This window comes from Typopeltis vanoorti, chromosome 10 (assembly GCF_054136105.1).
Source record: "Typopeltis vanoorti isolate ZY-2024b chromosome 10, IOZ_Tvanoo_1.0, whole genome shotgun sequence".
NCBI classification, from domain to species: Eukaryota; Metazoa; Arthropoda; class Arachnida; order Uropygi; family Thelyphonidae; genus Typopeltis; species Typopeltis vanoorti.
This window is the reverse complement of record NC_143558.1, coordinates 75,210,627-75,223,544: the sequence shown is the minus strand read 5'-3', so window position 1 is coordinate 75,223,544 and position 12,918 is coordinate 75,210,627.

Sequence of the window (12,918 nt, the reverse complement as noted above, 5' to 3'; positions counted from 1 at the left end):
GCGGATACATATGGCGGATTTTATTTATTGCCATATACATACTCTGTGGCGGATCTAAGAGAAAAACTTTTATTGCAAAACGAACGCGCGCACACATCCGAACAGTAACAAACTCCCTGCCGGGAGCCAACCACGTGGACGAAGATGGTCAGTAAGTACCACAACTGTGTAAGATGGCGGTTTTAGTCAACGTTGTGATTAGCTGGCTATTACACGCGCGCGATTTGAAGAGCAGTACTGTATTTACAAAGCGATAAACATGAGGAAGTGTTAACATCACATTTTAGTTAGAAGTGATTAACAGTTACATTTGAAAATGTGTATTCCTGCACTAACACATGTGTACTGTGATCGTTTTTTACATATATAATTTTCCAATTAAAATTATAAAAATGTGCATGATGTTGTAAGTGAGAGATAGTTATCGTATATGAGTTAATGAATTTTTTTTTTTTTTTGGCTGTATAGAGAGGGGGAGGGGTTTGTGTCCAAACCTCCCCCCCCGCTATATACAGCCAGTTCCTCTTGAACTGGAAAGAGTATTCCAAGTAAACTATTTTACCAAAAAATAATAAAATAAAATTTATGAATAATAACGTGAACATTTTCGCCTTTCCAACACTCAACGTTGATGGGATATGGGTTCCAAATTTCTTGTTTGGGAGATATATTACAAAGTTCTGTAATAAAAATTTCTGCTACAATGAAGTTCGACAGAATCAACAATATCATTGTCTTATTTCTGTTTCTCGTGTGGGAGAAAAACGGTAAAATGTCACTCTAAAATGTCACACAAGAAAGAACATTGTAAATTCAGCCAATAAAAAAGAAAATACTACACATTTTTCTGCTGTTATGATTTTTTTTCTTGTAATACAAAGAAGAAATCACTGCATATAACATGAGGTATGCAGGAAGGTAAAAATCTGGAAATGTATTACATTATTAACGAATAGAGAAATCATGTCAGAAAAAGTTATTCACGTAAGAGTTCTAATATCAACAGACATAACGACATTTTATTCTAGTTTAGATATACCTAGATTATCCACCTCAGCCGGTTGGGGGGGGGGGGGTTTAAAAGGGAATCATTCCATGGATCTCGTATGCGGCAGACCATACCAGATATACTCATTTCCACCCCTATGAGATAGAGTATGAGGCGCGTTTTTTTTTTTTTAACGTGGTATCCCGTGTAGGTCTATTCCACGATCATTTATTATTTTTTTAAATATAAATATTAGGTGAAATCCTTTTCTTGTTACTCTTTTTTTTTAATCCAAGAATCTTTCTAATCAATGAAGAAAAATGTAATGAAGAAGAATAACTTCTACTTCAGCAACTGAAAGTATCTGATTCTAGCTAATGAAGAAAAATCTAGTCATGAATAACTTCTATTTCATCAACTTGTACGCAACAGATATTGACAGAATCTTTTACACAAATTGCTATTCCCTAATCGACAAACATCCTAGAGTCTATAGTATTCCATGCTCTAGTGGTGTCTTATATAGGCCAGACATCAAGAAGCTTTGAAATAAGACAAATAAGACTCAAATACATTTGAGACGTCAACAACAACAACAACAAAAAAGACGACAGATAAGTTGCTGTGTAACAGATAAAATATAAAAGTTGCCGTGGGCCGATGAATGGAGAATAAACATAAACGTCGTTAAAGGGGATTTCTGTCTCGTCCCGCTATTGCACCAAACAAGTTGTGGGCTGAGCTTAATGAGTGCGGGTAGAAATTATAATCCATATTTCTTTTTCACTGAATGACTTTTATCCAGAAATATCCAGTGCGATGATCACATGTTTGCTTTAACTGAATAATATTAAAGTAATATTATTACTTTAATATTATTCAGACATGGTGGTTAAACTGGTTAAAAGATATTCTTCATAAAAACAATGAAATGGCAAAAAGTACCACTTCTAGATAACTGGGATGTCTTCGCTCCATTTAAAAAGAAACTTATATATCACAAATTCTAATTTCGGAATGAACTTTAGAAAAGTTCTCTTTTAAGAGGACTTCCTTTAGTTGCAACAATTTGAAGACGCAAGCGAAGCGACCCCTGAGTCGTCTGCGAAAGCTCAGTCTAAGGCTATCTTAAGTCGAAATCTGGACTTAAGATAGCCTAAAGCATGCACGCATACACACAAACGCAAATACATTTCTGGAATGAGCTTTTAAATTAGCATCTTGTTTCATCATGACTTTCGATAGGGATAAGAACCCTAAGAACACCAACTTTCATGATTTCTTGAGTGATTATATGGAAGATGGGAAGTTTATATGAAGATGGAAATTGGATGCGATTTCCAGAATTAAGGAAGAAACCAAGAATACAGTCTTTAACACGTTTAAGACTGTATTCTTGTATTCGTTTAAGACTGTATTGTTTATAAACGTTTTAATATAATCTCGAACCTTATTCTTCAGTTGGAAAATCAATTATTTTAAGACATGACCAGTAAATTAAATTAAAAAAAAAAAAAAAACTTGTAATTGTTTATTAGCTCGTTTTTCGGACATTACAATAAAACTACCGTTTTGTTTCTCGTAATCATTTGGCCATTTCGAGTGTCATCTGCGGCATCCAATCTTCTTTAGCGCGCATACTAAGATTGCAGTATGCGCGCTGTAGTTCACAAAGACGCTATAGTTTACAAAGACTGTTAACTGTTAACTTAAATGGCGAGATGGACGTCAGTCCCTTGGACTTTTATCCCTTCATCGCTAGATTGTGATTATCGATAATGAGAAATTTTTTGAGCGCATGGCTCACCCGAATTAGGGCTGTGTAGAATCGTGTGAAGCGATGATCAGAGCTGCCTTCGGACGTTTGTGTCTCCATCTGTCGATTTCATCATAATTTGATGCATCACGAATGAGTTGGTTCGGGTGGAGTGATGCCTGGGCGAAGTACTTGGCTGCAGTCTGGTTGAGATGTGAAGGTATGTCTGGCATGTTTCCGTCTTGGTGGAGGAGAGCATTCCTAACAAACCACGGAGCGTCAAAGATCATTCGGAGGCATTTATTTTGTAGTACCTGTAGTCTTTTGATGTTGCTGGGGGAGGTGTGGCTCCATGCCGGCGATTCGTACGTTAGTATGGGTCTGATGATTGTTTTGTATATTGTTAGTTTGTTTTCTGTACTGACTTTGCTTCTTCGGTTGAGTAGCGGATAGAGTTCAGCTATTGCTGATTTGGCTTTGTTGCAGGCATGTGAGATGTGGGAGTTGAACCTGAGTCAGTTATCCAGTTTGATTCACTGGTATTTTACTTCTTTTTGCCATGGGATATCAGTGTTGAACATCGTGACTGCTCCGTGGTGGGTTGCTTTCCTTCTTGTAAATAGTATGGCAGTACTCTTGTCGGCGTTCACATCTATCCTCCATTTCTGAAACCATTCTTCAAGATTTGTTGCCGCGTCTTGTAGTCGTTATGTGGCTAAGTGGCTAAGTGTGGCCTGAGTGATCTGGTCAGTATTGCCATGTCGTCTGCATAGAAGGCCGTGGTGGTTGATGCTGTGTTTGGTAGGTCTGAGATGAAAATGTTGAAGAGTAGCAGTGATAGGAGGGAGCCTTGCGGGACACCTTCTGTGATGCTTCTCATGATGGATCTGAGGCCACGTAGCTTAACTTGAAATTTTCGGTCTTTCAGATAGGATTCTATGATTTTTGCTAGGTTTAGTGGGTATTTTGCAGCTATTAGTTTGTGGATGAGGCCTTTGTGCCATACTTTGTCAAAGGCCTTCGCCACATCCAGGAAGATTGCACCTGTGTGTTGTTTCCAGTTGTATCCAGTAGTTATGAATTCTATAAGTCTGTGGACCTGTTGGGTTGTGCAGTGGCCTTTGCGAAATCCGAATTGTTCTTTTGGGATTAGGTCGATCTTGTCCGTTTCATTTTGTAGGCGGTTCAGAATTATCTTTGCCGCGATTTTTCCCAGATTTGATAGGAGGCTGATAGGTCTGTAGTTCTGGGGAAATTGAGGTACTTTTCCGGGTTTGTGGATGAGGATTACATCTGCCTGTTTCCAGCGAGTGGGGAAGTAGTTGAGTCTTAGCATCGCGTTGATGACCACCACTAGATGCATAACTGTTTTATGGGGAATGCTTTTATGGTTTGGTTTGAAATCTCGTCAGGACCTGGGGCCTTTCTGTTGTTGAGGCTCTTGATGATTTGATGTACTTCCTTTGGTGTAGCATAGCTTGTATTGCCTTGGCTGCTGGTTTGATTGAGTGCACAGCAGACATGTCTGTGTATTTTTTCAATGAAGTGCAAGTCCGCATGCGCATAGTTTGGGCTGAATTGCAGTTCCAGGGCGTCCGCGAAGGCTTCTGCTTTCTCGTCGTCTCGGTAGGCCATGCCCCTTTCTCCCTGGATTGGCTGAATGTTATGGCGGTCGCTGCGAAGGGCTTTATTCATTTTCCACAATGAGTTGTCTTTGGTGTTTAAGGAGCTTAGCTTCTTCTCCCACAGCTGGTTCTTGTGATCTTTGATCGCATATCGAACAAGGTTTGTTGCCCTGTTTAGCTCTTGTCTATCATGGGGGATAGTGTTGTATGGTAACGGCGTCTGATCCTGGTTTTGCTGCGGATGAGCTTTAGAATCTCTTCTGAGAGCAGGTTGGCTTGAGCTGAAGTGGCAACGGTGGAAGCTGCTGCTAGGCCAGCTTGGATTGTGCTTTCCAGTTTTCGGATCGCTGTATCTATTTCTTTAGGTGAGGAGATGGTTGGAACGGGTCCTGTGAGGTTGAGGAGAATAGCGTTCAGCTTTTTGAAATTTGTGGAGGACTGCCTGGGGATGATTTCTGTTTCCCCGCCTAGGCTTAGTAGTACTGGATTGTGGTCGGAGCTTAGATCATTGACTACCTGTAACTGGAATTGGTGTGAGGTGTTCCTAAAAATAGCTATATCCAGCACATCAGGTCTTCCCAGCGGTCCGTAGTGTGTTGGTTCGGCGGGACCTGCTATGATGATGTTTCTTGTCATAGCGAACGTGTGTAGGCTCTTCCCATTGTTGTTGGAGTTCCTACTGTTCCATGCAGATGTTTGGCGTTTAGGTCTCCCGCCACAATTGTTGTTTCATTTGTGTCGAGGAGCTGGGAGAGATCCGAGGCTAGTAGTGGTTTGCCTGGAGGGTTGTAGACTGAATATAGCTTTAGGTTACCTGCATTGTTGGTGTGTATCTCAATTCCAGTTTCTTCCAGATGTGTAGTCGTTGTCTTCTTGATCTCGTTGTATCTTTTGTCTTTTTTGACAAAGATAGCCGTTCCACCTCCTCTGGCATTGAGTCTGTCATTCCTAAGTAGTGCGTGGTTCCTTAGTTTGGGGTTGTGGCAGGGCCGAAGGTGCGTCTCGTTGATTAAGAGGATGTCTATTCTATGTCTTGCTGTAAATTCCTATAGTTCCAGGAGTTTGTTGTTTAGGCCGTTGGCATTCCAAAATGCGATCTGTATGAAGTTGTTCAAACCAGGTGTATTATTCATTGCTTATCATTGTGAAGATGACTTGAGTGTTTTTTAAGAACTTGTTCATATCACTCTGATTGGGGTTGGTCTTGCTGAAAGCCGTTAGCATCTCCCCCAGGGTGGCAGCAAGGATAGCAGCTGTGTTCTGACTGTTAAGCATAGATTCTGCTGATTTAGCCTTTGAGGTGACTGCTGCAGCATATGAGCTGTTTGATGTTCGCTGATCGATATCTTCTTCAAGGGGTTTTTCACGTTTCTGAGCTGGTGGAGTGCCTGATTTTCTGTTGCTTGCCAGGTTATCTGGGTGGAGAGTGCAGCCTCTATAGTTGGCTGGGTGTGGGCCGCCGCAGTTTGCACATGTGCCTGGAGTTGTGCGTGGTTTGGAGCATGTGTGAGTAGGGTGACTGACCCCGCACTTCACACATTTGTACTCTGCTCTGCACAGTTTCTGTGCATGCCCATATCTCTGGCAGCGATGGCATTGTCCTGCTGTTGCTTTCTTTCTGAGTGGTTCTGTTTTAATCCTGAGATTGCAAACTGTTTTGAGATCGTAAATCCTTCTTTGTTCCTTATTAATTTCCACGAGAACCAGCGGCATGGGACGTTTGTCTGCTCGGTACATTCTTGATATTTTTATGGGCTCCACTCCTTGAGATCTAAGGTCGATGGCTTTCTTCGGACGTGATTTCTTCTACCAGTCCTCTGATGACAACGTTTAGGTTTTTTTCGCTTTTCAGTTCAAAAGTGTGGTATGGGTTCTTTAGCTCGTCCATTAACTTTGTTAGCCGATGGTAGTCTGATGTCCCTTCGGGCTGGATACGGACTCCTTCGTCGGAGTTTTTGGCTGTTTTGAATTTAATCTCGGAGTTTCTCATGGCCTCCGAAATTCTCGACCATGGTTTTTTGTCTCGTAAGATTACCGGCGGGAATCGTTCTTTGATCTGTGCCACTGTGTCCATTGGCTGGTGTTCCGGTTCATCGGGTGGTGTCTCTTTTCGTCGCTTTTTTCTGCTCACCGTTTGGTAGTCGTCTGGATCTTCCGGAGTCTGAGTATCTGTGGCTGTGTTGTTGTCTCTTGTTTCATCTTGAGATGTGGTGGGGAGATGTTCTGAAGGTTGATAGTCCTCAGATTCGACTTCCACGATTTGATGGATCTCTACTTTACCCGGCCATTTTGTATGTAGGAGGTTTCCTACATGTCGGAAAATTGCAAGTAGCTGCTTAAAGTCTAGTTCATCGTAAGGAGTGCTCATGATTATTAAGACCAGTCTGCAGTTTGCTGTACAATATTCAGAATCACTATACTTTGTGATCACCTGTCTCAATCTTTACCTTTACCTTACCTTACCTACTTACCTAAAATTTCTGATCACCTGTCTCAATCTTTACATTTACCTTACCTTACCTTACCTTCGCCTCTACTCCAGAATTCCAATTCAATCGAATTCCTCAAATCACAAATTCTAATTTCGGAATGAACTTTAGAAAAGTTCTCTTTTAAGAGGACTTCCTTTAGTTGCAACAATTTGAAGACGCAAGCGAAGCGACCCCTGAGTCGTCTGCGAAAGCTCAGTCTAAGGCTATCTTAAGTCGAAATCTGGACTTAAGATAGCCTAAAGCATGCACGCATACACACAAACGCAAATACATTTCTGGAATGAGCTTTTAAATTAGCATCTTGTTTCATCATGACTTTCGATAGGGATAAGAACCCTAAGAACACCAACTTTCATGATTTCTTGAGTGATTATATGGAAGATGGGAAGTTTATATGAAGATGGAAATTGGATGCGATTTCCAGAATTAAGGAAGAAACCAAGAATACAGTCTTTAACACGTTTAAGACTGTATTCTTGTATTCGTTTAAGACTGTATTGTTTATAAACGTTTTAATATAATCTCGAACCTTATTCTTCAGTTGGAAAATCAATTATTTTAAGACATGACCAGTAAATTAAATTAAAAAAAAAAAAAAATTGTAATTGTTTATTAGCTCGTTTTTCGGACATTACAATAAAACTACCGTTTTGTTTCTCGTAATCATTTGGCCATTTCGAGTGTCGTCTGCGGCATCCAATCTTCTTTAGCGCGCATACTAAGATTGTAGTATGCGCGCTATAGTTCACAAAGACGCTATAGTTTACAAAGACGAGGTCGGGAGATCTCTCCTTTGTAATGATTGGTCTATAAGGTCCTTATAGACCAATCAGTTTAGCACAGGGCCGTTCTAACCTATCTAAAAAAAATGAGAGAGAACTCCAACATAATGGAGATACATAAATTGGAGAATATGACCTTATTTACTCGAAGAAAGATTCGAAAACTCATTATGAAAAAAAAAAGAGTTTCCCTTTAAGTGAAGTTGGAAATTGATTCAAAGAACTGTATGAAGATTTAAACAGCCTCAAAAATGCTTACTAAGAGTATTGTCCATTCCATCTCGGATAAAACTGGCTTCATCGGTTAACCAAATGCACCAGCATACATCAAGCTTTGCAAATACTTCACTCGTGACTTAGAAGTGCTAAGTGTGTACTTATTTCCAACAATGCAGTTGTAAACTAAGCACCCTTTTAACTATTAAGATAACCTAGTTATTACCTCTATTAAGGTAACCTAGTTGGAGATGGTGGTTGATATTTTTCAATTGAAACTGTCGCGTTTCAATTACAAAAAAAATTATATGAACTGGACCAGCATACTCCTCTGATTCACCAGGCATTTCAATAAATCACAAAGTTCAACATGGCTAATCCAGTAAGACACAAAGAAACACCATTCGCATGCTCAGAGAATGACTGCAACAACCACACAGAGAAATACGATAGGTGTTAGCAGCCGAGTCATGCCCATTCATCCTGAATCATGCACTACTATTTTTTTGCCTGCAAGGAATTAATCCCTGAAGTTTGCTCGATTCCACCTGGACTCCCTTATAAACGCTTATAAAAACTCTTTATACAGATTTTATTTAACTCTTTAGATAGTATAAGGATTATATCATGTCAGCTATAACATTAAGAAGTTACAGTCTTAAGTGTATAATTTCAAAGCCAAATGTTGAGAATTTCCAACTTGAGATATATTGTTGTAATAGGTTTCACGGTATGATAAGAACACAGATCGTTAAGAAAATAACTATTTATTAACTTAAAAGCTAATATTTCGCTGGTATTATATCCAGCATCTTCAGAGCACACAACACAAAGTTTGTTACAAATGCAAGACAACCACAATCTGGTGTATGTAACATTGGGGCTAGTATAAGTGATTGCAGCATGCAGCACAAGACTAAAGTCCTATTGTAGTCCAAATGATAGTCTTAGAAAGTTTGAAAAAATATAAATTATAAAATAAAAGTAATAAATATTAATTTGGTCTTAGGATGACTGTCTCCCAAATCTTTGGTAGATTTATACCGCCATACTTGTTAAGGTTTGGAGTATGTTTTAAGGCTTCTGTTGATTTCAGGAACAACTCTCTGACTTGTAAAAGCTTCTGTGCATTACTTTTGTTTCTTTCCAATTGATCCTGTGTGCAGGGGTATCCAAAGCATGCTCTGCCAGACCCGACTTACCATAGCGAAAGTGTCGGATATATTTTTTGTGTTCACTGAGGCGGATGTCCACATTTCTTCCTGTCTGTCTGTAGTAGGCTTGATGACAAGAACAGGGCACTTCATAGACACCTGGATGTGATAAAGGAATGCATTTGTCTTTAGGTGAACGGATGAGAGTTGCTAATTTTATATAAGGTTTAAATACTGTGCGTAGTTGGTGTTTGTTAAGCACCCTAGATATCTTTTCAGATGTGCCTTTAATGTATGGGATGGTGATGGTTTTGCTGTAGTCTTCTGTGGTAGATAGAGGGGATTTATGGGTAGCATTTAGTATGTTATCTATTTTATGGGGATTATAACCATTGATTAAGAAGGTTTGATGTAGGTGAGAAAGTTCAGCAGTGAGAGCAATGTCATTGGAACAGATTGCTCTAGCTCTATGGGTTAGTGTATCTAAGATACCATATTGTTGAGAAGGGTGATGGTGTGATTGTTTGTGTATCTCCCTGTATGTGTGGGTTTTCTATAAACCGAAAATGATAAGGAACCTTCTGGAAGACGTGTGATCAGTGTGTCCAGGAAGAGCAGGCAGTCATTGGCTTCTAGTTCCATTGTAAAGTGGATTTTAGGGTGCTGGCTATTTAGATGCACTAAAAATGCATTCAATGTGTCTGGGTCATGTGGCCAAATAGCAAACACATCGTCAACATAGCGTAGCCAGAGACTAGGTTTGAGAGTGGCTGTGTTGATAGCTAATTTTTCCAGATGTTCTATGTAGAAGTTGGCTAAGGGGGGGAGGGGTGAACCCATAGCTGACCCATCTAATTGTTTGTATATTTTCCCTTTCCATATAAAATAACCTGCCTGTCCTGTGAATTTAAATAGCTGAAATATATCTGGGGGAAATTGTGAATTTAGTAAGTTAATTGTTTCAATCAGTGGTACATTAGTGAATAATGAGGTGATATCAAAACTCACCATTAGGTCTGAACTATTTAAGGTGTGGTTTTCTAAAATACTTTTTAGGTGGGTAGAATTTTTAACAAAAGAGGAAGAATTGTTTGTGTAAGTGGTTAGTAATTTTGCTAAATGTTTAGCTAGTTTATATGTAGGACTGTTTATACTATCTACAATAGGACGAAAAGGTGTACCTTGTTTGTGTATTTTAGGAGCACCATATATTCTGGGTGCTTTAACGTGCATGTTTTTGACAATTTCTTGAGGCCAGGAAGTGATTTTGTTTTGTGATTTGGGAGACAGTCATCCTAAGACCAAATTAATATTTATTACTTTTATTTTTTAATTTATATTTTTTCAAACTTTCTAAGACTGTCATTTGGACTACTATTTCAAAACTTGAATTTTTTTTTTAAACCTAGATGGCGCCATATTAGGACTTTAGTCTTGTGTTGCACGCTGCAATCACTTAACTAGCCCCACTGTTACATACACCAGATTGTAGTTGTCTTGCATTTGTAACAAAGTTTGTGTTGTGTGCTCTGAAGATGTTCGATATAATACCAGCGAAATATTAGCTTTTAAGTTAATAAATAGTTATTTTCTTAACGATCTGTGTTCTTATCATACCGTGAAACCTATTACAACATGTCTGACGAACACATAAGCCTATCCATGCGTATAAACTTGAGATATAGCTTCTTTGCAACTCAGTGGAAGTGGCATGTGCAATCCACGGTACTAGGTATCCCGACAAAAGAGTGTCGTAAGTTTAATTCCAGTCTCCGACTAGAGGAACTTTTACTAAGCTGTAACCGGTTCCCGAGTTAGTCGATCTCTGTCACGGGCGAGCTGGTTTTTTCTCCCGGAAACTTGAGTTTTTGGTCCAGTGAAACTCAAAAAAGTCGACCGCAGAATCCACACTATTTTCAGAAAGTAAACATAGTGTTAGGATTAGATATAATTATATGGCGGCACTTGTCATCTACCTTTCTTCACCGGATGTCTTGTGTAATTAGTAACAACCTTCGGGCATCTATCTCTGACTGGCTGCAGGTAGTGACCGAACTTTCCCACAGTCTCTAAAAGTGACATAGTGCTAAAATGGCCTCACTTATTCCCTATATGGGAATAAAAGGCGTTAATTATAAAATAGCACATTCGGTATCTGACTTTCTTTGGTACTACTTCAAAGACACGAATTCTGTGCACAGGCCCATATGTTTGTCTTCTAGGCTGATGCAACTATTATAATTCATGCATCGACCTATTAGGTCGATGCATGAATTATACATTTCACTCATGCAAAATGCAGCTTTCTGACATGGGATTGCTAGTTTACTAAATAAAAGCTTTACTTTCTACCTTTCTGCCTGGTCTCTGAGGAAACGGTTCGAAACAGCTGTCAGGCCAGTGAAGCATGAATCAAAGAGACCAAGGAAGGAACGATATTTTTATAGCTTTTGTCTGCCAGTGACGCATGCTACCGTCGTTGATCGAGTGGATTTCACTCCACTAAAGATCAGGCTATTGGTTTTGAATACCAATAGGCGTGGATGTTTAAGTGGTAGATGAAAATGATGAGAAAAAGGGAAAAAAAAAACATTGGCTTATGGAGCTTTTATTTAGAAACTCCGTTGTGCTAAAATGACCCATAGATTTAAAACTTTTTGTGAATGAATTTCTTTTTTTTTTTTTAATTTTATTTAAAAAAGCATGAGATGCCTAAGATTATGGCCACCTAATGTATATCAGTATGTAATGTTAAGGAAAAAAACGCTTCAGCGAAAATTAAATATTTGTTCCTAAACAGCGACAATAGTAAAAAAAAAACAAAAAAAAAAACACAGATTATTTGCGCTATTTTATGTTTAGTACAAATAATATATTTGGAATCATAGTAATGGCATGAATTCTTTTCTCTTCAGCGACAGCAAACGTTTTGGAGTGGGACGGGGGATGCAGATTGCTGCAAGCAGAGATTAAGAATGGCGAAGAACAGTATGCCATTCTGGATGATAATTCCAGCACGTACAAAACAGAGTAGGCTAGAATACGGTCGCGGTGAGGAAAAATAAAACGAATCTGAGTTAAGTCAAAAATAAAGATTGTCACCAAACAGTATTTTCCGGGGGCTTCGAGACGGCTGGAGTGTAGTGTCTTTTAATGCACGTGCACTTCTCAAAGAAATGTGTATGTTTTATGAGAAGCAATGATACATGGCATAGATAAAACCAAAAATCTTATATATAACAATTCTAAATATATTGTTTTGTTTTGTTTTGTTTTTATAAGGTTCAATAGTAAAATGTTGCCATTAGACTTTACAATAAAAAAAATTGATTTTATTATTTTCTATATTATGTGGTATTAAGCTAATCGAAACTCACTTATTATAGCTTCTTTCTAGTTTCTATACTAAATTGGGTTTTAAATACATATAAACATGCTGCCATCTTGTGATATATTGAAGTATACTTCAATTGGAATACTCTCCGTGATAATACGTTTACTCAACCCCGCTTTCCTTAAATTTTCTATCATCCAGGCGCAATATATTTTTAATTTGCGGTAATGATATTTATAATAGTTATCAAAATGATGCAGAAATTTGTATCCAGCGAAGAACTGAGCAAAATAGTGTACAGCCTTGGTGATAGTCTATATCTCAGCACGGGTGTCTGAAATACATAGCCGAAGGATTTGTTTGTGGAGGTTGAAAATTTAGTTTTGTGGTTATTAAAAAAAAATAAAGACTTTTTGCAATAGTCGGATGATGAGATTTCGAATATTCCATGGCTAAATTCACACTAGATATAACTCGTATCTTGTACTGGAAATATGAAGAGCCTGTTATTGTTTATGATTGTCGAATTTTTTTTTAATATATTCTGCAGGCCATGGGTCGGCCGCCGTTC